The following is a 25,131-nucleotide window of genomic DNA, read 5'->3' on the forward strand; positions in this document are numbered from 1 at the left end:
CTTTATGCAAATGAAGCCCAGGAAATTCAAATCCCGGGCTTCATTTGCAACTCCGTATTACTACATTACCCCCCCAGTTCGAACTAGGGGGGTAGTGTAGACATACCCTAAGAATGCAGGCCTAGGTAACGCCAAAATTTGCTGGAGACATAGTATAGGCATTTCTTATATTAAGTACAGGGTGGTACAAGTAAATATAGAGGAATAACCATCTGTTTAACTTACTTAAAACTGACAAGGTTTTAAGGGACATTGTATTCTTCCTAGATAACTTATTGATGAGGCAGAATGAGAAATTGCCACTTGGCTGCCAGCTGTAAGTCTCAATAGTGGTTCTTGGAAACAAGTGATATTTCTTGCAGAATTTAAATTATTTTCTGACATAACCTGTTCTGTTTGCCATGCATCTCATGTAAAGCATCAAGGACTTAAAGGTGGGGTGGGAGGGATCATTCATTCTAACCTCTTTCAGATACTGAATTCTATGTCCTCTTCTAAAGATTTTTCCATTTTTTGAGGTTTAGTTTACTGCCCATTTGTGAGGGTTCTCATCACTGCTTTTTTGCTCACTGACTGAATACAGAACTGATTTTCAGTATCTGCTTCCCCTATGATGTCTGATGTCAACATCAGTTGTCACCCTTAGCAACAGCAGCAGCACCTCTGTGACAGTAAAAGACAATATAAAATCTAGCCAAAATGTACAGGCCCCCTAATTCCTACCCCAGGGCTGACATGGTATGCAGAGACCAGTGTTCTGAGCTTGAGACACAGCTGTTAAAAGCACTTTAGTTTTCTAACATGGGTCTCTGGGAAACTTAATGATTGCAAGTGATTCAGACAAGTCCGACTTTTTGAAGAAAGTCAAAAACTGAGCTTTGAGCATTTTAAATGGGTAACAGTAGAATAAGGATTGCAGAATTATTTCTTATTTCACATTTTCAAAAGATGTGCAGTGATTTGTCTATTCCTTTAATTCTGCTTTATTTTTAATACTGTGACCATTTAAAATTAATGGGAAAAGAGGGAAGATCTTCTTATGTAACTGGTTAAAAGATAGGAAACAATTAAATTAAAGAGATGCTGTCAAGGATTTTACATCCTTATGCTATTCACCCTACATGAAGAATGTAGGGAAATCAGGATTTTTTTTTTTTATCCTTGCAGCTGCCACACATTTAACCAGAAACATCTAGGACACTCCAGGAATAATCACATGTTTATATAGTACCTTTCATCTTGAAGAATCTGAAGGTATTTTGAAAATTATACATAGTACAGAAAATGAAAACCAGCCACTTCTTGTGTTGAACATAGCGTCTAGTAACAGTATAAAGCATCACTAGGAAACAATTTAAAATCACTGTTTTCAAGCACTGAAATGGGCAGACTTGTAGTGGATTGGCAAGGTGCACTTTTGTAAGTTGCCATTTGTGCTCCAGAATTTATGCTTTCTTTAAAATAAAAGTCAGTTCTTGCAATGATGTTTCTTTATACTTTATAGAATGAAGTAAAGGAGCCTTAAATTTCTAGCCATTATGGTAGTAAAAAAAATTTGAAATTAAATTGTAAATTGAACAGTAATAACTCACCAAGACCAGATAATATATACCCAAAAGTTCCAGAAGAACTCAGATATGAAATTGCAGAACTACTAACCATGGTGTGTAGTCTATCACTTATATCAGCCATGTACCTGGTGACTGGAAGACTGCTAACATAACGCAGACTTTTTTAAAATAGTTCAAGAGGAACTCCCAATAGTCATTGGCTGGTAAGCGTAACTTCAGTAGTAGACAAATTTGGTTAAAAATATAGTAAAGAACAGAATTATCACATACAGAGATGGACACAATTTGCTAGGAAAGAGTCAGTGCCACTTTTGTAAAGGAAAATCTTGCCTCACCCATCTTTTAGTAATTTTTTTTAGTAAGTCAACAAGTACATGATCAAGTGGTTATTGTGTACTTGGACTTTCAGAAAGTCTTTGACAAGGTCACTCCTCAAAGTCTCTTAAGCAGAGTAAATAGTAATGGGAAAAGAGGGTAGGTCTTCCCATGTAACTGGTTAAAAGATAGGAAACAATTGGTAGGAATAAATGGTCAATTTTCAGACTAAATAGAAATAATGGGCCCCCAAGGATCTTTTCTTCCAGTGTTCCCTGTAAGCTTTGCACTTGGGTGGCCACTGAGGAGAGATTCAAAAGCCACCCAGATGATTAGCAGAGCACCTACATCTGGCAGCATGTATTTCTACTGGTAGAGCACATCCTTACATGCCTCTGTACACATAACAAAATTATTATGCACATGGATAAAAAATTAGAGGGAACATTGGCTGTTCAACATATTCATAAATGATCTGGAAAAAAAGGCAAACAGTGAGATGGGAAAGTTTGAAGATGATACAAAACTACTCAAGATAGTTAAGACCAAGCCGAATGCAAGGAGTTACAAAGGGATCTCACAAAACTGGATGAGTGGGCAGGAAAATGACAGATTAAATTAAATATTGATAAATGCAAAGTAATGAACACTGGTAAACATAATCACAACTATACATACAAAGTGATGGAGTCTAACTTCTGTTACCACCCATGAAAAAAATCTTAGAGTCATTGTACAGTTTTCTGGAGACATCTGTTCAGCATGTAGCAGCAGTCAATAAAGCTAGGAATCATTAGGAAAGAGATAACAAAACAGAACATTTCATAATGTCATTATGTACATCCATGGTACGCCTATACCCCCAAATACTGCATATAGTTCTAGTCTTCCCATCTTAAATAAGACTATATTAGAATTGGAAAAAATACAGAAAAGGGCAACAGAAATTAATAGAAATCTGGAATAGTTTCTGTAAGAGGAGATATTTAAAAGACTGGGACTGTTCATCTTACAAAAGAGATGGCTAAGCATGTGTGTGACATGGCGAGTACTCACCCTACATGGTTTAATGGTAGGCCAAATGGGCCAATTAACAGGCAGCAGGTTCAAAACAAACATAAATAAGTACTTTTCACACAACACACAGTCAACCTATGGAACTTACTGCTAGGAAATATTGTGAGAGTCAAAACCATAACTGGGTTCATAAAAGAATTATGTAAGTTCATAGAGAATAGTTTCATCAATGGTTGTTAGCCATAATGATCAGAAACACAATTCCATGCTCTGGGTGTCCTTTAACCTCGAACTGTCAGAGGCTGGATGACAGGATAGGTCATTCAATAAATTGCCCTGGTCTCTTCATTCCCTCTGAAACATATGGCACTGGCAACTGTCGAAGAAGGATACTGGGATAAATGGATCATTGGTCTGACTGAAATGGTGATTATTTTATATTCTTATATATTCTTGTTGATGAAAGTCTCACATACTCGCTGAGAACTTTCTGAAAGGATATTGATTAGTGATAAAAATATAGAGAATAATTGAAAAAATAATGTCCATTCCAAATCCTCCAAAATGAAAATATCTTGAAAATTTGAAGTTTTTAAATCGGTGCTATCTATTGAATCACCAAAATAGCTTACTCCTGAAAAGTCTCAGAGGAATAGACATTTCAGGGGGTAGCCGAGTTAGTCTGTTATAGAAAAAAAACAACAAATGGTCTAGGAGCACTTTATATACTAACAAAAGATGTAGATGGTATCATGAGCTTTCATGGACACAGCCCACTTCATCAGCCATCTGAAGAAGTGGGCTGTGCCCATGATAGCTCATGATACCATCTACATCTTTTGTTAGTCTATAGGGAGTAGACGTGTTAGTCTGTAGTTCTAGGTTTTTCTTTGGGTTCTCCCTTCCAAGTACTCACCTGCCATGACCCTACTTAACTTTCTAAAAAATCTGATGAACATTTAGCCCAAATTAATATTTGCACTCTCTACTTTCAAAATATAAAGCACTGTATAATTGCTGAGTTTGATGTAATTCTTTATTATTATGATGTGGATTCGGGATACATAAACACAGCCTTGTGTTCACTTTATTTGTAGACACACAAGATGTCATAGAATTAAAAAAATTATTCTGTATTCCCATTGACACAGACACACCAAAAAGACACTGACATATACTGAAAAAAATGACCCTGCTAAAAACTATTTAGGGTACTAAAATCATTGTGTGTCCAATTCAGATCAAATTAATATCAGAAAACTGCATATTTGGATTCACCTTGCAAATGGAAAAAGAGCTTCATGTTTCTCTGACTGCCTGGCTGTCTTCTTATAGTGCAAGTTCCACAAATCTAAACTAAAATGAAAGGTATAGATAAAGCAAGTTTATATTTAGAAAACAGTGCAGTGATTTTTTCTTTTGCTAATGCAATACAGAATAAGGCAGAGCCCATACATGGGAAGAGATCTGTGAATAGCACAACCATGGGCTTGACTTGTTGTTTGTGCAAGTCACACCTTTACCCAAGTAAATTCCTTCGAAACCTGTGTAATTGGTGAGCAGTGTTTTGTTGAATTGGTCTTTTTAGAGTTTAGACTATCATGGGAACAGAATAAGAAATTGCAGTGTGTGGCTGCCAACAGTTGTAATTTTTCACAAGACCGGGTCTAATTTACTGCAGAATGAAAACAAAATTTTGAGAGAGCTTGGGCTTAGAAACTTCTGCTCTACTTAGTTTTCAATAAAACTTTCAAGAAAGAAAATACTCTCACGTGAAATGCTTTGTCCCTTGAAATCAAAAGTAAATTGATTTCACTGGCTGTAGGATTTCATTAATGATTTGGCCACTAATAAAAGTTGGACTTCAGAGCATATCCAGCCATATATGTGTAAAATATGTTTTTGAATGACTTTTTTTAATAGTTGCTACAACACAGGTGAAAGCATAGATTCTACCGTACTCATCTGATCTACTTGTAGCAAATGTGTTTTAGGGTGCTACACCTATCTCAACCTTGTATCAGCTATGTATGGCTGTCTGTATTGACTATGCCAGCAGACAACCCTGTTGATATTCATGCATTCTGGGAAAATCTGAACCAGCTGAACTGTATTGGCTCATAGGATTATAAGCTATCAACGTCCTCCCTGCTACTGTGCTACATAAGATTAAGGAGCGAAGAAGTTTTGAACTATATGATGTGACTTGCAGATTTATGATTTTCTTACCAGAAAGTCTGGTGCTTGGTAAAGCCACCTGATTGGGAAATGTACATTCACCATGTGGTGTGTTAGATGTGACCCAAGTACCTAGTCATCCATGTCACCTCCTGGTAACAAATGTGATAGCATCTTGTATTAGTAGTGAGACATTGAACTCCTCCTTAGCTGTCATACATGTGTTGTTGAAATTCAAATTCAGTTAATCATTCATAATTTGTACTTGGCCATCTTCTAAATTAGAAGGGGCTCAAAAGAAACACTTTTTAGTTTGACATGTCAAAACCTTTTTTCATTGCTTGGTTCCTTAGTTAACTATCTATTGCAGTGTTTCCTGTGGCTCTCTTTGGCTAGAAACAGCAAATTGGAGTCAATGGAAGCCATGAGACTCCATGGCTATGGATCTTTTAGGTAAACAAAGCAGCACAGACCCACTAGTGGCTTTCCCATAGTAGGCCCATGGTCCACTTTGAGAAACATTGATCTTTTGCATGCTCTTGGTGCTTCCTAAGTGCAGAACTGTCTGAATGTTCTTTAATACCATTAATTTCTAAAAGGACATGGACTAGAGCAAAATCTGATAGAAGATAAAAGGAATTTTAAAAGTCTCATTACAGCTGAAAGACCATATTTTTTAACAAATGTACTAAAGCACTGTAAAATTACCAGGTTTTATGTTGAATCCAATTTTGTCACATAGACCAATATGCACTAAGCAAAAATGAATAAGTGGTTATTTTGGGGAGAACGGAATATACACCGTATTTGTGGTTTCATGTTGTAGACATTGTGATACTGAAGGTGCTTTTATATGCAAAGATTCGCCCACATCATATGACTCAGATAATTGAAAGGAACAGCAATGCTGGGGAGAATGTGCAGAGTGGCAAAGGATGAGCAATCAGAAATGTAATACTCACTTTAGAGAGAAATTGGTTTAATTAAGTTGCACCTTACTATCAGGATAATAGTTATCATTTATCTGTATTAAATATATCAGGTGAACAGAGTAAAATTATTTCTTCTACAAGAATGTATCTAGGAACCATGACCAAAAGTTGTCACATCAATGATAGCACAAGCTTAAACAAGGACTTTAGAAAGCCAAGAACAATAGCTTCTTATGTAATATTACTTGCAGATATGTAATGCTGGTAGTTCTTTCCACTTTGAGGTTCATAAATAAAAGGATAGTTTTAAAATTCATATAAATCCAACATAATACTTTAATTCATGTATTCAACAATTAATATTTACGCTTAGATGTAAGCTTGTTTATTTGTATATTTGGTAGAGCTTCATGATGATCTGTTGTCTACCACTGTAAATACAGTGGTTCCCAAATGCTCCCTCTTCTGGTGGCAGCCTCATAGGTCACCATGGTTCACCAATGCATTGAGAGGGGAGTTGGCTAGTGACAAAAATCTCATGATGAGCCCAACCAGTTGTGACACTCAAATTTTTAAGATAATGTGTTATTGTTGTGTTGGAGACAAAGAGGAATTTTGTTGTATCTATCAGAGTTCCTGCAAAGTCTTGCATGGTGGAGGTATACTGAGTGGTTGATAGCTTGGGGAATTCTAACTGCTTCCACTTTGCAGAGAGTAAAGGATTTAACAAGGTGAAATCCAAAGGAGAATCAGCCCGAAACTGTATTTATTATTTGTAGTTTGACTTTAAGCAACTACCTGCATATAAATGACATGTGCTCCTAATGTTAAAACAAATCAGCCACAATAAAAACCTACATCTTTGTGTTAAATATTGTTTGTGGTACTTCTGTATTTGTGACAATTAAATACCAAAACAATAATAAAAAAGCAAAGAAAACACTTTAAACATGTGATTGAATTTACATCTAGTTTAAATATTACTGTTGGGGCATTCCAGCTAATATAAACAAAAAAACAAAGTATAGGCTGATGAACAAATGTGGGCAAGCGACCAAGGAGCTTGCGAACAGGTGAGTGCTAACAGGGAGTTTTGAGAGGGAGTTCTCCAGGTGAAGGAGAAGCAGATACAGGACTCTTGAGGGAAGTGTGTTTTGTTATTGGGGCTTTCTTACTGTGTTTGTTTGGTGTGTGGTGGTGTTGTGTTTTTTTTTCTTTCCCTGTTTGAATGAGGCTTTAGAGAGGGAGTTCTCCAGGTAGAGGAGAAGCAGATACAGGAGTCTTGAGGGAAGTGGGTGTTGTGTTTGGGGCTTTCTTGCTGTGTGCTGAGCTTGTGTTTGTGAGTGAGGGTTGGTGTGTGTTCTTTTTTGTTTTTTGTTTATTTATTTATTTATTTATTTATTTATTTTCCCCTGTGTTTGAGAATGAGGCTCCCCCCCCCACCTTCCCCTTCCCTTGATGGAGTTTATGCTGTGATTCGCTGTGATTGGCAGGTGGAAACTGTTGGCTTCTAATTAAAGTTTGAATTCTAGAAGCCTCTGCTGATTGGCTGAGCCTTGGTAGGGGGAGGGACTTTATAAGGCAGTGGGCAAGTGACCAAGGAGCTTGCGAACAGGTGAGTGCTAACAGGGAGTTTTGAGAGGGAGTTTGGAAGGGGAGAGGGAAGGGCGGGAGGTTCTCTTGCCTTTCTTTTTAAATCCCTTTTCCAGGACAGCAGCGATGGTTGGTGATGGGTCTGCTGTTGTTACCTGCACAGCGTGTGCCATGTTTGTCTTCCTCCCGGAAGAAAGAACGGATTTCATCTGCACCAAGTGCAAGCTGGTCTACATTTTGGAAGAAAAAATTAGAGGACTGGAGGTCCAAGTGTCGACCCTACACTTGTTCAGAGAAGATGAAGACTTCCTCGATAGAAGGCAGCATTTAATCCTTAAAGCATGGCAGGCAGAAGAGCCAGAGAGGGCAGTACGTGACCAAGAAGAGAACTGGCAGCATGTAACTTCTAGACGGGGAAAAAGGCCAGCACGGGAATCCCCCGATGCTATAGAGGTAAGCAGTGCTATAGAGGTAAGCAGTGCTGAAAGCTCTGGAAGGGACATCACAAGGAAGAAACCAGAAGGGAAGGCATGGGATGCGTAGTCCTACGGATGGGGGTCCCACGGCCACCACGCCCAAAAGGAAACGACGGGTGGTGGTGGTCGGGGACTCCCTCCTAAGAGGGACTGAGTCATCCCTCTGCTGTCCGGACCTGGAATCTCGAGAGGTGTGCTGCTTACCGGGAGCTCGCATTCAGGATGTCACTGAGAGGCTTACCAAGCTGATCAAACCTTCGGATTGCTACCCCTTCCTGCTTCTCCACGTGGGAACTAATGATACGGACAAGAATGATCTTGAGCGTGTTACTGCGGATTATGTAGCGCTAGGAAGAAGGATCCAAGAATTTGGTGCACAAGTGGTATTCTCCTCCATCCTCCCTGTTGAAGGGAAAGGACTGGGCAGGGATCGTCGTATTGAGGACGTAAATGCGTGGTTGCGCAGATGGTGTCACAGAGAGGGTTTTGGTTTCTTCGACCATGGGACTCTGTTCCGGGTGCAAGGATTGTTAGGAAGAGATGGGATCCACCCAACGAAGAGAGGAAGGAGCATCTTCGTGGGCAGGCTTGCAAACCTAGTGAGGAGGGCTTTAAACTAGGTTCACCGGGGGATGGTGACCAAAACCCTGAGGGGAGTGGGAAAGTCGGATACCGGGAAGAAATGCAGAGAGGAAGGGGCAAGAAAGGAGGACCCATGTTTCGAATGGAGAAGATAGGACGATCAACTGGTTACCTGAAATGTTTGTACACTAATGCGAGAAGCCTGGGCAACAAACAGGAAGAACTGGAGGCCCTGGCCCATACCAAGAAATATGATTTTAATTGGGATAACAGAGACTTGGTGGGATGACTCGCATGACTGGAGCGCTGTCATGGAAGGATATAGACTGTTCAGGAACAACAGGCAGGGGAGAAAAGGAGGAGGAGTTGCACTATATGTAAGAGAGCACTACGATTGCTCTGAACTCCAGTATAAAGAGGGAGAAAAACCTGTTGAGAGTCTATGCGTTAAATTTAAAGGAGCAAACAACAGCATTGATGTTGTGGTTGGTGTTTGCTACAGGCCACCGAATCAGGTGGATGAGGTAGATGAGGCTTTCTTCGGACAACTGAGCGAAGCTTCCAGATCGCAGACCTGGTTCTCGTGGGGGACTTTAATCACCCTGACATCTGCTGGGAAACCTATACGGCAGTACACAGGCAATCCAGGAAGTTTTTGGAGAATGTTGGGGATAACTTCTTGACACAGGTGCTGAAGGATCCGACCAGGGGCCGTGCGCAGCTTGACCTTCTGCTCACAAACAGGGAGGAACTAATAGGGGAAGTGGAGGTGGGTGACAACCTGGGAAGCAGTGATCATGAGATGGTAGATTTTAGGATCCTGACCAAAGGAAGAAAAGAGAGTAGTAAAATACACACCTTGGACTTCAAAAAAGCAGATTTTGACTCCCTCCGAGATCTGATGGGCAGAATCCCCTGGGATGTTAACATGAAGGGGAAAGGAGTCCAGGACAGCTGGCAGTATTTTAAAGAAGCTTTATTGAAGGCACAGAAATTAACCATCCCGACGCGTAGCAAGAGAGGCAAACATGGTAGGAGACCGGATTGGCTTACAGGGGAAATCCTTGGTGAACTTAAACACAAAAAGAAAGCTTACAAAGAGTGGAAACTTGGATAAATGACCAGGGAGGAGTTTAAAGGTATAGCTCGAGAATGCCGGGGGGTTATCAGGAAGGCGAAAGCGCAAATGGAATTGCGACTGGCTAAGGATGTGAAGGATAACAAGAAAGGTTTCTACAGGCATGTTAACAAGAAGAAGGTGATCAGAGAGGGTGTGCAGCCCCTAATGGATGAAGGAGGTAACCTAGTGACAGATGATCTGAGGAAAGCTGAAGTACTCAATGCTTTCTTTGCCTCTGTATTCACGGACAAGGTCGGCTCCTTGACTTCTGCGCCAAGTGACGCAAGATGGGATGAAGATGGACAGCCTGTGGTGGGTAAAGAACAGGTTAGGAACTATTTAGAAAAGCTAAACGTACATAAATCCATGGGTCCGGACTTAGTGCATCCGAGGGTACTGAGGGAGTTGGCAAATGTCATTGTGGAGCCTTTGGCTATTATCTTTGAAAAGTCGTGGAGATCGGGAGAAATCCCGGATGACTGGAAAAAGGCAAATGTAGTGCCCATCTTCAAAAAAGAGAAGAAGGATGATCCAGGGAACTATAGGCCGGTCAGTCTTACCTCGGTTCCTGGAAAAATCATGGAAGGGATTCTTAAGGAATCCATATTGAGGCACTTGGATGAGAGGAAAGTGATTAGGAATAGTCAGCATGGATTCACAAATGGCAAGTCGTGCCTGACCAATCTGATTAGCTTCTATGATGAGGTAACTGGCTCGGTGGACATAGGGAAGTCAGTGGATGTTATATACCTTGACTTTAGCATGGCTTTTGATACGGTCTCCCACAATATTCTTGCCAGCAAGTTAAGGGATTGTGGATTGGATAAATGGACGGTAAGATGGATAGAAAGATGGATAGAAGGCCGGGCCCAGCGGGTAGTGATCAATGGCTCGATGTCAGGATAGCGGTCGGTTTCTAGCGGAGTGCCCTAAGGTTCGGTTCTAGGACTGGTTTTGTTCAATATCTTTATTAATGATCTGGATGAGGGGATGGATTGCACCCTCAGCAAGTTTGCAGATGACACTAAGCTGGGGGGAGCGGTAGATAAGTGTAAGGGCAGAGATAGGGTACAGAATGACTTAAACAAATTGGAGGATTGGGCCACAAGAAATCTGATGAGGTTCAACAAGGACAAGTGTAGAGTCCTGCACTTGGGACAGAAGAATCCCAAGCATAGTTACAAGCTGGGGACCAACCGGTTAAGTAGTAGTTCTGCAGAAAAGGACCTGGGGGTTACAGTGGATGAGAAGCTAGATATGAGTCAACAGTGTGCCCTTGTAGCCAAGAAGGCTAATGGCATATTAGGTTGCATTAAGAGGAGCATTCCCAGCAGATCCAGAGATGTCATCATTCCCCATTATTCGGCTTTGGTGAGGCCGCATCTGGAGTATTGTGTCCAGTTCTGGGCCCCCCACTACAAAAAGGACGTGGACGCATTGGAGAGGGTCCAGCGGAGGGCAACCAAAAGGATTAGGGGGCTGGAGCATATGACTTATGAGGAGAGGCTGAGGGACTTGGGTCTGTTTAGTCTGCAGAAGAGAAGAGTGAGGGGGGATTTGATAGCAGCCTTCAACTTCCTGAAGGGAGGTTCCAAAGAGGATGGAGAGAGGCTGTTCTCAGTAGTGACAGATGGCAGAACAAGGAGCAATGGTCTCAAGTTGTGGTGGGAGAGGTCCAGGTTGGATATTAGGAAAAACTATTTCACTAGGAGGGTGGTGAAGCACTGGAATGGGTTACCTAGGGAAGTAGTGGAGTCTCCATCCCTAGAGGTGTTTAAGTCTCGGCTTGACAAAGCCCTGGCCGGGTTGATTTAGTTGGAATTGGTCCTGCCTAGAGCAGGGGGCTGGACTTGATGACCTTCTGAGGTCTCTTCCAGTTCTATGATTCTATGATTCTATGATAACAAATGTTCCACATGATATTATAACATAGCATTTAAATATTAGTGAGGAGATACAATGCTATACAGCCACCTATGGGGTGATACTGGATCAGAAGCAGTGGAATAAAGATAGCTGAGGAATAAATCTGAGTTCATTTTGTAGATCTAGCAGAGAGATTAAGTTCTTAAAGAACATGTTTGTCCATGTGAAGATTATATTTAATTTAAAAAAGAGGCCTGAGCCACACTTTCCTCGCTACAAGAAGACTATGGTGAAATATATAAGGGGAGGAAAAAAGTGATACAGGAACAGAAGTACCCTGTGAAACTACAAAAAGCAGAGAAAATCAAACTCACAACCCAGGTTAGAGTCTAAACATCCATAGGATTTTAGTGTTGAACTTGCTATCCACATGGATTCTTCTAATGTGATAAGCAGAAAAAGGTCTATGTCTGCTCCAGGACCAAAAGGATGAAGTTACTTATTTATAAGGAAATGTCTTGTACAGGTGGACCAGCAGAATTATCTGGCTCATGCACTAAGTAGGGGTGGGGAACAGCTCTGCTTTCCTGGAAAGGACAGTGTCTCGGGAGAAGGAGGGGGGCTAGGGCAGGCGTCCCTCTGTGTTGCCCGGAGCATTCCATGTCACACTTCCTGTTCACTTGGCCCCTGTCACTCACCCACCTTCAGAGCTTCCCAGAGCATTCCATGCATCATTGCAGCAATGATTTAAAGGAGTTGGACAAGTTTTGTGTGACTCAAAAGCTTGGTCCACTGAAAACTATTACCTCACCCACCATGTCTCTCTTATACCCTGGGATCAATACTATTACAGCTATACTGCCTATAGTACCAATTATAGTATTTTCAGTGGGTTTACATAGTTACATGTGCAGATTTATTCACATGTATACAGTCGCCTTGTTACAGTTTTGGCCAGTAATTCTTGGATAGGTTGCCCATGCATGGGGGAAAAAAGTCTTCAAATCAGTAGATATGGCCTTGATTTAAACATAAAGGCTACGTCTAGACGACATCCCTTTTTCTTAAAAGGGATGTAAATTAGATGTATCGCAATTGCTAATGAAGCGGGGATTTAAATCTCCCCTGCTTCATTAGTATAAAAATGGCTGCTGCTTTTTTTCTGCATGGAGCTTTGCCAGAAAAAAGCGCCAGTCTAGACGCTGATCTTGCGGAAAATAAAGACTTTTCTGAAAGATTCCTTATCCCTCTTGAAATAAGGACTTCATTTAAATTTAAACGGCTGCCTATGAGGCATAACGGGGAGGTCGATAAAGGGCTTTCAGGTCGGCACGGGAGCCTCCAGACTAGCATGCTGAGCCGACAAACAGCTGATTAGCTGTTTGTCTGCTCAGCGCGGCAGCCATTTAAATTTAAATGAAGCTGCAATTATTTAAATCGCGGCTTCATTTCCCTTTGCCAATCAGCCTAATCTACATGTCTCCATCGATGGAACCATATAGTTTAGACACACCCTCAGAGTAGAGACATCTCTTCCTTTCCTAGGCAGAGAACTGATGAAAAATTGAAGTATAAATAACATGTGTTAGTAAGGTATGTGTGTGGAGGGGAGCATATGTAAATAAACTGCCTGGGGATGTTTAACAACTAAAGGTCTCCGAGTCTGTATAGACAGAGCAGAAAACTGGAGTTGCCCTGTCACATGTGGGTGTTGTCCAAGGTGTTTATCTGTGCAGACAGAAGGCTTCAAGAAGGAGTATGTGAAGGTTAGGTGGCCTGGACCATAGAGGAAACCCTGGCTGAGCAGTGGGCAGAAATACAAAAGGCCCTATAAGCCTTTCAGCAGGTCTGCCTCCTGGAAAGACATCTTTGCTCACCTGGCAGGGCAGGTGACAAAAGAGACTATAGGACTTTATAAGAAAAAAGGATTGCAGCAACTACTTCAGAATATGGTGAGTCCCATGATGAGGAATGGTAACCAGGTACAGGAACAAAATGCAAGGTGTAAGATGGGCCTCGTGGATGACAAAAATATGTTCTTAGACTCTTGTGAGAGTGTAGCTGTGGTTGTAAGCTGGGACAGTGAGACCCTGGGCCCTGCATCTAGCACATCCTCAGTCAAATAAGGTGCAGGTGGCCTATGTGGCTCTGTGATGATACAAAGAAACTTCCCACCAGCACAACAGGGGTTAAAGAAAGCATTTGGCTTTGCTAGCCCAAAGTTATACTGGCAGCCAGTTCCAGGCATGCAGAGTGTTGAAAAAGAGAGAGGCTGGCTCATCTTGTGACTGATTGGTGAGGAAGGAGGAGCTAGCCGCCTCCTTACCAGATGGGAAGTCACTAGTCAGCCTGCCAATCAACGCAATCACCTAGGAGTAAGCTAGTGAGGAGGCTTAAACTAGGTTCGTCGAAGAATGCTGATCTAAGCCCTGGGGGAAGTGGGATACTGGGAAGAAACACTGGGACTGTGTCTAGACTGGCAAGTTTTTCCGCAAAAGTGTCTACACTGGCCACTTGAATTTCCGCAAGAACACTGACTTCCTACTGTCTGAAATCAGTCCTTCTTGTGGAAATATTATGCTACTCCCGTTCGGGCAAAAGTCCTTTTCCGCAAAGCTTTTGCACAAAAGGGCTAGTGTAGATAGCTCAGATTTGTTTTGCACAAAAAAGCCCCGATCACGAAAATGGCAATCGGGGCTTTTTGCACAAAAGCACATCTAGATTGGCACGGGTGCTTTTCCGCAAAAAGTGCTTTTGCAGAAAAGCGTCTGTGCCAATCTAGACGCTCTTTTCCGCAAATGCTTTTAACGGAAAATGTTTGCCAGTCTAGACATAGCCAAGGAAGAAGGTGCAACAGAGGAGGACCCCTGATTTATATGGCGAATGTAGGGAAATCATCTAGTTATCTAAGGAGTCTATACACAAATGCAAGAAGCCTGGGAAACAAGCAGGAAGAATTCGAAGTCCTGGTACTGTCAAAGAACTATGATTTGGTTGGAATAACAGAGACTTGGTGGGATGACTCAGATGACTGGCGCATTGTCATGGAAGTGTTCAAACTGTTCAGGAAGGACAGGTGGTGGATGAAAGTTGGAGGAGTGGCACTGTGTGTAAAAGAGCAGTATGATTGCTTAGAGCTCAAGTATATAGAGGGAGAAAAGACTGTTGAGAGTCTCTGGATTAAGCTTAGAGGCAGGAGCAACAGAGGTGATATTGTGGTTGGTGTCTGCTTTAGACCACCACCCCAGGTAGATGAAGTAGATGAGGTTTTCTTCAAACAACTAACAGAAGCTTCCAGATCACAAGCCCTGGTTCTCATGGGGAACTTTAATCACCCTGACATCTGTTGGGAGACAAATACAGCAGTACACAGACAATCCAGGAAGTTTTTGGAGAATGTTGGGGATAACTTTCTGGTACAAGCGCTGAAGGAACCGACCAGGGGCCATGTGCAGTTTGACCTGTTGCTCCCAAACAGGGAGGAGTTAGTTGGGGAAGTAGGTGTGGGTGGCAACCTGAGAAGCAGTCAGTGATCAAGAGGGGCATCAATTTCAAGATCCTGATGAAATGAAGAAAGGAGAGCAGCAAAATGCACTCCCTGGACTTCAGAAAAGCAGACTTTGACTCTCTCAGATAACTGATGGGGAGGATCCCCGGGATGCTAACGTAAGGGGAAAAGGATCCAGAAGAGCTGGCAGTATTTTAAAGAAGATTTATTGAAGGCACAGGAACAAACCATCCTGATGCACAGTAAGAAAAGCAAATGTGGTAGGCAACTAGCTTGGCTTAGCAGTGAAATCCTTTGCAAGCTTAAACACAAAAAGGAAGATTACAAGAAGTGGAAACTTGGACAGATGACTAGAGAGGAGTATAAATACATTGCTCGAGCATGCAGTGGTGTAATCAGGAAGGCCAAAGCGCAATTGGAATTGCAGCTAGAAAGAGATGTGAAGAGTAACTAGAAAGGTTTAATGATAGAAATGTAGCCGTGTTAGTCTGGTGTAGCTGAAACAAAAAACAGGACTATGTAGCACTTTAAAGACTAACAAGATTGTTTATTAGGTGATGAGCTTTCATGGGCCAGACCCACTTCCTCAGATCAAATAGTTTATACAGTCATTTTAGCAGTAAGAGAGAGTGATCAGGGAAGGTGTGGGACCCTTACTGCATGAGGGAGGTAACCTAGGGTACGTCTAGACTACATGCCTCTGTTACCAGAGGCATGTAGATTAGGTACCAGACATAGGAAAATGAAGCGGCGATTTAAATAATCGCCGCTTTATTTAAATTTACATGGCTGCCGCGCTGAGCCGACAAACAGCTGATCAAACCTGGGATGAGGTTTACCTGGGTGGTCTACAAATACTTTTGATGTCGACACCCGCGCGTCCAGACTATCGCGCTGAGCCGACAAACAGCTGATCAGCTGTTTGTCGGCTCAGCTCTGCAGCCATGTAAATTTAAATGAAGCGGCGATTATTTAAATCGCCGCTTCATTTCCTATGTCTGGTAGCCTAATCTACATGCCTCTGGCGACAGAGGCATGTAGTCTAGACGTACCCCTAGTGACAGATGATATGGGAAAAGCTGAAATGCTTTTTTTGCTTCTGTCTTCACAAAGAAGGTTAGCTCCCAGATTGCTGCACTAGGCAACACAGTATGGGAAAGAGGTGGACAGCCATTGGTGGAGAAAGAACAGATTAAGAAATATTTAGAAAAGTTAGACATACACAAATCCATGGGGCTGGATTTAATTCATCCCTCAGAGTACTGAGGGAGTTGACAGATGTCATTGCAGAGCTATTGGCCATTATATTTGAAAATTCATGGAGATCGGAGGCAGTCCCAGATGATTGGAAAAAGGCAAATGTAGTGTCTATCTTTAAAAAAGGGAAGAAGGATAATCCAGGGAACTACAGACTGGTTAGCCTCACTTCAGTCTCAAAGATCCAAGCAGTGTTCTAGCAGAAGAAGGGGCCAGCACATACAATCTACCATGTCCCAGCTATAGACAAAAAAGGCACAGTTTTGAAGGAGTGGTCAGGGGCCTGCGCGACCTCCACACACACCACAGTCCAGCCACCCTTTTGGCCTTCATCTACAGCCCTTTTACCACCACTGGGCCCAAATCACCACAAACCAATGTTTCCTAGAAATAGCAAGATCTGAATACATCATCCCTTTCCTGTCTATACCCCTACCCTTGCTGCAACCCCATACCTCTTCTGGCACCCTTTCCATGAGCACCTGTTAACAGGTAGAGGTACAAAACCTCCATCTAGGTGCTGCAGAACCAGTTCCTAAGAATACCAAGGGAAAAGATTCTATTCAAAGTATTTCCTCACACAAAAGAAGACAGGAGTATGGAGGCCCAACTTGGATCTCAGAGGGTATGTCTACACTACCCCCCTAGTTCGAACTAGGGGGGTAATGTATGCATACCGAACTTGCTAATGAAGCCCGGGATTTGAATTTCCCGGGCTTCATTAGCATAAAGCCGGCGCCGCCATTTTTAAAAGCCGGCTAGTGCGAACCCCGTGCCGCGCAGCTACACGCGGCACGGACTAGATAGTTCGGATTAGGCTTCTAATCCAAACTATCTGTACACCTCGTGGAATGAGGTGTACAGATAGTTCGGATTAGAAGTCTAATCCGAACTATCTAGTCCGTGCCGCGTGTAGCCGCGCGGCACGGGGTTCGCACTAGCTGGCTTTTAAAAATGGCGGCGCCGGCTTTATGCTAATGAAGCCCGGGAAATTCAAATCCCGGGCTTCATTAGCAAGTTCGGTATGCATACATTACCCCCCTAGTTCGAACTAGGGAGGTAGTGTAGACATACCCAGAAAGCTTAGCAAGTTTATCCACAATCAAAAATTCAAGATGGTCATACTGGGAGCCATCATACCAACACTGGACGAGGGGGACTGGTTCTCAGCCTTCAACCTTCACGACGCCTACTTCCACATAACAATTCATCCTTCTCAAAAGATTTCTCAGATTCACAGTGGAAGAGAAACTATCAGTACCCAGTCTTACCTTTCAACCTCACCCTTTTCCAAGACACTGGCAGTAGTCAACACCTATTTGAGATGTCAGGGTATGATCATATTTCACTACTTAGACCTAATCAAGTACCACCTAATCAAGGGTTCTTCCCATAACCTTTATCAACAAATTTTAATCATGATCAGTGCCACTTGAGACCTTGTCTCTCATCTCAGCCTACTAATAAATCTTCAAAAATCTATCTTGGAACACACAAATTCAATACAATTTATAGGAGCCCTACTAGACTCCACCAGAGCCAAGGCAATCCTTCCTAAACACCAGTTTGTCCCATTGTGCAACCTCATCAGTGCTGTCCTACTCATTCCATTTACCATTGCACATATGTGCTTTCATATGGCAACCACCACTTATGTGGTACAATTCATAAGACTGCACATGCATTGTCTCCAGGGATGGTTGGCAAGAGTCTACATTCTAACCTGACACAGTTTAAACAAATGATTGATGCTTTCTACTCTAGTACTCAACTCACTTCACTGATGGATACATCCTCACAATCTTCTGGAGCGAGTATGCTTCCAACAATGCACTCCAACATGCATGATCACCACCTCTTCTGACTATTCCTGACCTCCTCTCACAACATCAAGGATGAATACTTGACCCCAACTTGGATGCTCTGGCTCACAGTGTGATACCTTCATGGTTCCAACACGAAGAGCATGTGTGACGGTCCGACTCCGGCCCGCACTTGGGGGGATGGACTGCGACCAGGACCCCCCCCCCGAGAACCCGAGGGACGCGCCCCCATGGAGTCCCTGCTGGGGTGCCACGTTCCCCGAACCCAGAGCAGGGCAGGAGCAGGCGGCGTTCCCCGGCCGTGCCGACAAGCCCAAGCACGCTGGGAGCGGGGGAAGCCGGGACGCAGCTCCGCCTCCTACGTCGCGACGCAGGAGGGACGTCAACGCTGGGGTGGGGTGGGGCGGATGTCGGGGACGCAAACCCCGCCGGGTTATTTAAACCTGGGGCTGGGAGCAGAAGGGGGGGAAGGATGCCTGGAGGGTGAGCCTCCCCCCCCGGCTGAGGAGCAAGGCCCGGACACCGGAGGAGGACGGAGACAGACGGCCACAGGCCACGGGCGGAGAGGTAAGGGCCAAGGAGCCGTGATCCCACCGGAGCCGCTTGGGGGAGGTTAGGAAGCAGCCCAGGGCAGGGCTGTACTGGCGCCCGTGGGCTGATGCATTACGGGGTGGGACCCCGTCAGCCGGGTGAGGGCTAAAGACCCAAACCCTTATGGCCCCGGGCTGGGACCCATTGGAGAGGGAAGGCCCAGTTCCCCCTAGGCCCCCATTTCCCCTCCCTCACTTCCTTGGTTCCACCAAGCGGTATGCACCGGAACCTTTACGTATGTGGGTTCGCAGGGCCATAACCCTGGCGTGAGAGGGTTACGCGCTCGCGCCCGAACTAGAAGCCGTCCCACCACTAAATAGCTTACAGATGGTGGGCTCACAGGGCCGTAACCCCGGCGTGAGAGGGTTATGCACTCACGCCCAAACTAGAAGCCGTGACACCTGGTGGAGAATGTGGGCAACTCAGTGAGGCGCGCCCCACGAGGAACCTACTAACAGGCTAAAGTGAAGATGTGTTGAACCTAGGGGGACTCTAGGAGAACAGGCAGCACAATGGAGCCCCGGCAACTGCAGGATTGGATTGGGGAGGCCCAGAGACAACAGCAACAGCAGCAGGCTCAACTCCTTCAGCAGCTGGCTACACAGTTTCAGGACCAGCAGTGGCAGCTAGTCCAGGAGTTAAGCACCCAGCAAGAGTGATGGTTCAAGGCGGCGTGGCAAGCAGACCCAACAGTTCCTGGAGGGGCTGGAATTGGGCCCAGGGGATCGGGGGTTGGTGCCCTCCCGCTACGATTGACAAAAATGGGCCCGCAGGACAACTCGGAGGCCTTCCTAACCACCTTCGAGAGGGTGGCCACGGCAGCCCAATGGCCCGAGGACCAGTAGGCCACCCTCCTAGCCCCGTACCTGGCCGGACCTGCTCAACTCTCCTATCAGAGCTTGGCGGCGAAGGACACCTTACATTACTTCAAGGTGAAGGAAGCTGTATTGGATCAGCTGGGCATCATCCAGGAGTCCTGTAAGCAGCAATTCCACCAGGAGTGGTTTGGGCCCAAGGAGACACCCCGGGCCATGGCCCAGAGGCTACGGGAATGGGCCCGAAAATGGATCGAGCTGGATCAAAAGATGGCCGTGCAGGTGATGGAACTGGTAATCCTAGAACAGTTTGTAAGTATCCTACCCCGGGCCAAAAATGGGTCAAAAGGAACCAACCTACGACGGTAAACAAAGCGGTGACTTTAATGGAGGCCTATATGGCCGCGGAGGAAGTGGAGGACGGCGGCCCCAGACTAACCCGCCCCGGACCGAGGTTCAGAGGACCTCGAACCGGTGGCAGAACCGAGGTAAGGGGGCCGCTTGGGAACCCCGGGGGGGGGGGTATAAGGACCGGCCGTAAGCTGGCTCCGGTATGGCCCGGACAGCCACTAGAAGAGACGGCAACAGAGGACAACCGAGAGGGAGGGGCTGAAGAGAAAAAAGTGCCGGCCCAAGGCACGTGCGGCCAGGAAGGCCACTATAAGAGGGACTGCCCATTGATGGACTGTATGTTGGGGCAGAGCGAGGGACCCCAGGAGCTGCAGTCAGGAACAGGAACCCCCGTCATGGCCCTGCTAAAGGTGGAAGGGGAGACGGTGGAAGCCCTGGTAGACTCAGGGTCAGCAGTCACCTTAGTATGGGAAGACCTTGTCCCGGATGGACGAAGGGAGGGAAGCCCTGTGTGGATGTGGTGTGTCCACGGTGAGGTCCGAACCTACCCATCAGTGTGGGTATGGCTTGTGGACGAGTGAGCGGAGAGGAAATGGAGAGTGGGGAAAGTACCCACCCTGCCCTACCCCGTGCGACTGGGAAGGGACTAGCCGGGCTTTGCCAAACTACTACGGGGGGCAGAACGGACCCCCACTGCAGGAGGACTCACCCACAGCGGAAGGGCTCCTGGCCCCCGGGGAAAGATGATGCCCAGAACAGCGGGGCCCAGAACCGGCGGACCAACTCGGATGCAAAGGACGTGGAGGTGGATATTGGGCAAACCAAGGACTTTGTGAGGGTACTTGGGCTCGCAGGGCCGTAACCCCGGTGTGAGAGGGTTACGCACTTGCACCCAAACTAGAAGCCATCCCACCACGAAATAGCTTACAGACGGCAGGTTCACAGGGCCATAACCCCGGCGTGAGAGGGTTACGTGCTCGCGCCCAAACTAGAAGCCGTCACAGCATGTCTGTTCCAAAAGAGTAAAACAGCTCCTTTTGAATATCCATCATCCTTCCACATGGTATAAGTACCAGAATAAGTGGCACCGATTCTAAGCACGGTCTCAACAGAGAAAATTACACCCTATCATCATTCCCATACCTACTGTTCTTGAGTACTTCCTCCATAATGTGTCTTTGATAGACAACTGTAGAGCAGCTACGTAGTCATTTCATCAAAGGTTTGGTTAGCACTGTGCATTAAAACAGCCCCGTTCCAACTACATCAGTGGGACTGGATGTCCTTTCTACCTCTCAGGCATGGCTCCAAAGCTCACCATCACCTTGTGCGGATACTGCTCTATAGTCACCTAAGTGGAGCACCCGCAGAGATGCCATTCAAAATAGAAGAAGTTACTCACCTTGTGCGGTAACGATGGCTCTTCAAGATGTGTCCCCCTGTGGGTGCTTGTAAAGGGTCCCATGTCAGCTGGTGGGGCACTGCTGACTCCCTAGAGTGCCCACAAATCCGTGGGCCTCGGCCTCGGTATTGACTGAGCAACAGTTTTTGAGGCCCAGCCTGGGATCAGGGCGGGTGGACAGACAAGGGGTTAATACAAATAGTCAACAGTTCCCAATTTAAGGTGCAGCCCTGGCTCCAGGCAACAAGTGTCTATCACCAGTTGTTCAGTGGTTAAGGGTTTCTTCCAGTGGAGGTTGATACCTGTGTCTCCAGCAGATTTTTGCATCCAGCAGCAAATCCTGCGAGTCACCTGACATAGCCATTTCACCCCTTCCACAATAAAAGGACTGAGCTCTCTGGGAGAGATCTTCAGTTAATGTAAATCATCAGAGCTTTATTGACTTCAGTGACATTATGCCAGTTTATAACAGCAGACGATCTGCCTCTGCCTCTGTGATGCTCTCATTTTCACAAAAAGTCAGGTATTATCTAAATGCCCCTGCATATGACTAAGAGTTCATGGAGCCTAGGTACTATTGTCATGACTCCCTCCTTTGATGCAAGAAAATTTAGACTTAAATAAAATGGAGGGCCATATCCCCAGCTGGTATATATTTGCATAACCATGAGTTTAACACCAGTTGAGAATTTTGTCTATCATCTCAGTTAGGGTGTGAAATACAGTTGTAGAGCTTTCTCCTGTGGGAGGTGGATGGAGGAGTACTACGTCAATTCCACCACATCAGTGCACATACTCCTGCATCTAGACCTCTGGCGGACAAAAAAAGTTGGTGAAAAAAAAGTGTATTAAGCAAAACTATAAGAAATTAAATGAAAAAACAGCCTTATGCAAATACAATGGCTGGGATTATCAGGCAAATAATAGTTGGTGAATGCATGGCCTTGAGCTGTGCTATGGCCATTTTGAGTGGTCACCCTAGAACACAGATCCAATCCCTAAAGGATTGCAGGTGGCAGGGAACTGTTATAGTGTCTCCCGTGCCACTGCAAACTGCTGTTGTTTTAGGGAGCATCACTCAATGCTGTTTTAGGGGGCATGACTGCTATGCTTCTTGGGGCTGTGAACAGCTAATGTAGGTTAAAGCCATTTTTAGTTGCTTTAGCCCAAAACAGGCAATCAGCCCTGCCAACAGCTATCCCAGGATTGTGATAGTGTAAAGTGTACTTGTGCATTCTGCCTTCTAACTGCAGTGAGAGCACTCAACTGACTATTAAAATTAAAGACAGCACTGATGATATTTGGCATCTCTGTCATACACTTCTGTCACCACTGAACATAACTAAGGATATGACTGCAAACTTTGGTCATCCAATAAAGGAAAACTATTGTGCATGGACGTGGGGAGAGGTGACAGCTAGATGGAAAAATGGAAGGCTCTGAAAAGTGGAGACATAATTCTCTACTAGAAACCTATCAAAATATACAAATCAAAATGAGTTTTAGGTTTCCTAGCAGGCGAGCTCCTGAACTTCTGCACCTTGCCTCTTCAGTGACCCTCACCTCAGCAATCTTCCTTCTTCTAAAGCAGCCTCACACTTGTGCCTGGTCACCTTTTATTGAACCAAAGTGAGAAAATAAGATGGCGTTAGACCTATTAACACATTTGCTCAAGTGAAATGGAGAGATGAGGAGTTCAGGCCTTGTCATGTTTTGCATCAAGCTGATTCAACAGGGTCTACTGGAGCCCCCAGGCTTCTAGAGTGGAACCTGACTATGGGCTATTAGAACCGTCAGATCATATACTCCGCTGCAGCCCTCAGCAGTGGGACAGAAGCCTGTATTTGTCAGCTGAAATCCCAACTTTATGATCCCTTTTAGGTGCACTGCAATCAATGTGGATCATTTTATGGCTTCTTTAGTAAGTGACAAGGAAAATAATTTGTAGTGACCTTCTCCTGTGTATGTGGTCAACATTGATTGTACTTCAGAGTCAGTGACTAGCAGATAAGAAGTGAAAGTCTGGTACTTCACTAATTCTCTTTCATTTTGTTTTCAGATGTTCTTTTCAGTATTTACCCTTTGACTTTATGGCCAGAGGACTATTACAAGAGCCTTGCTCTGAGGACACAATGTGTTAGTGAATGTTTCTACTGAGCATCCTCTCCTCTTCATTCCTGGACAAAGATTTATGGGAATTTACTCTGTGAGTGTCACCAGACAAATCTTTCCCTACCCATCAGTGCAGTTGAGGGAAAATTTTAAATGAAAAAAAAAGTACTTTACTTTTTATATCAGAGGGGAGACAGTGGTTTCCTGTGTTTCTTTTCAGAAACTTAAAGGGTTTAGAAAGCAAATAATTACCAGGACTGGTTTGGCAAGTGCAGCCATCTTCATGTAAGGGGATTTCAAAGGAGTTGGGCAATGAGATCTGGATGCCTAATATTCTAAGGCTTCTCTAAAATCCCAGTCCACGTGCTCAGATCACACACAGCTATGGGTATTAGAATTTTTTTTTAAGGAGAGAATTTAAGGCAAGATACTGAGTATCCTCAACTCATTTTGAGAAAAAGTTGTGTGTTCTTTTAGCTATAGAAGCAACTTTGCTTTCACTTCAAATGTTTACATTAATATTATTCCATGGGGAGGAAGTTAATAATCACAGTGCTAATGCTATTGATATTTTTAAATAAACAGCAGAAGCAAAATTCAGTAAAAAATGGCTGTTTCTCTCCTTCTGAATGTGTGAAAGATGCTCTCCAGACCCCTATAGTGACTTTGTCAGCATTGGAGAATATCCCAGAATATTTGGAAACAGTTTATAGTTCTTCAAAGCAAATTATCATCGAAAATAGAAAAAGGAAAAAAGCCCCATGGAGAATAAAACAGACTTGCCAGATGCTGCAGTGGAACTATGTACTCACAAGTTATGTCCCTGGTTCCAAAGAAATGAATCAAAATCCTCATTCTCTGGGCTTGTATTAGAGTATGACGTAAAGGGGAGCCCCTCTTAAACATGTGAAAGTTAATCAAATTTTAGCTGAAGCTTGTTGAAAACAAGAAATAATTTTCCTGAAAAAATGTCAAGTTTTTAATTGAACTTCCCCTCCCTCCAGTTTTTATACAGAATTTTTTTCCAATCAGTTCTAGTGCAGGAGGTAAGTAGGTTGAAGCCAGCTCTGGGAAAGAATATCTGCTATTTTCTCTGGCGGAAGGTGAGCTATGGAACTTATATTCACTGGGAAAAACTGGCTGAAATTCAGAGGTGAGGGAGCTACAGGAGACCCAGTAGTCCTGGTTTACTATGATAGGAATAAGACTTACATCTAGTGTAACAGAAGTAGCTCTCAAAATTACCAAAAAGAGGATGAAAAAAGTTGTTGAAACAGCTATATTGAGGAAGTATAGAATAAAGCATTGGCTTATTTTTCTGGAATCAGATTCCATCTTGTAAAGGTTTCAGGTGGCTTTGAGGCTTACTAAGGGTATGTCTACACTTGCACCCTCTTTCAAGAGAGGGATGCAAATGAAGACATTCAAAATGGCAACTGAAGCTGGGATTTAAATATCCCGTGCTTCATTTGCATATCGCTTTGTGGCGCTATTTCGAAATAACAGATGCTGTTAAGACAAGGTTATTTTGAGAGAAAAACCCTTCTCTTGAAATAACCCTTACTCCTCATAGAATGAGGTTTACCAGTTATTTCGAGAGAAGGGTTTCTCTCAAAATAACA

At 44.1% G+C, this 25,131-nt stretch overlaps 1 long non-coding RNA gene across 1 annotated transcript in view; it reads left to right on the forward strand.

Moving 5' to 3' along the window:
* Nucleotides 1-24,178, forward strand: part of LOC142826819 (uncharacterized) — a 65,569-nt gene extending 41,391 nt beyond the window's left edge. The window contains exon 3 of the long non-coding RNA XR_012901078.1: nt 23,457-24,178. This is a non-coding gene — a long non-coding RNA (uncharacterized LOC142826819). The remainder of the gene's footprint in view (nt 1-23,456) is intronic.
* Nucleotides 24,179-25,131: the final 953 nt, after the last annotated feature.

Source organism: Pelodiscus sinensis, chromosome 2 (assembly GCF_049634645.1).
Source record: "Pelodiscus sinensis isolate JC-2024 chromosome 2, ASM4963464v1, whole genome shotgun sequence".
Taxonomy (NCBI): domain Eukaryota; kingdom Metazoa; phylum Chordata; order Testudines; family Trionychidae; genus Pelodiscus; species Pelodiscus sinensis.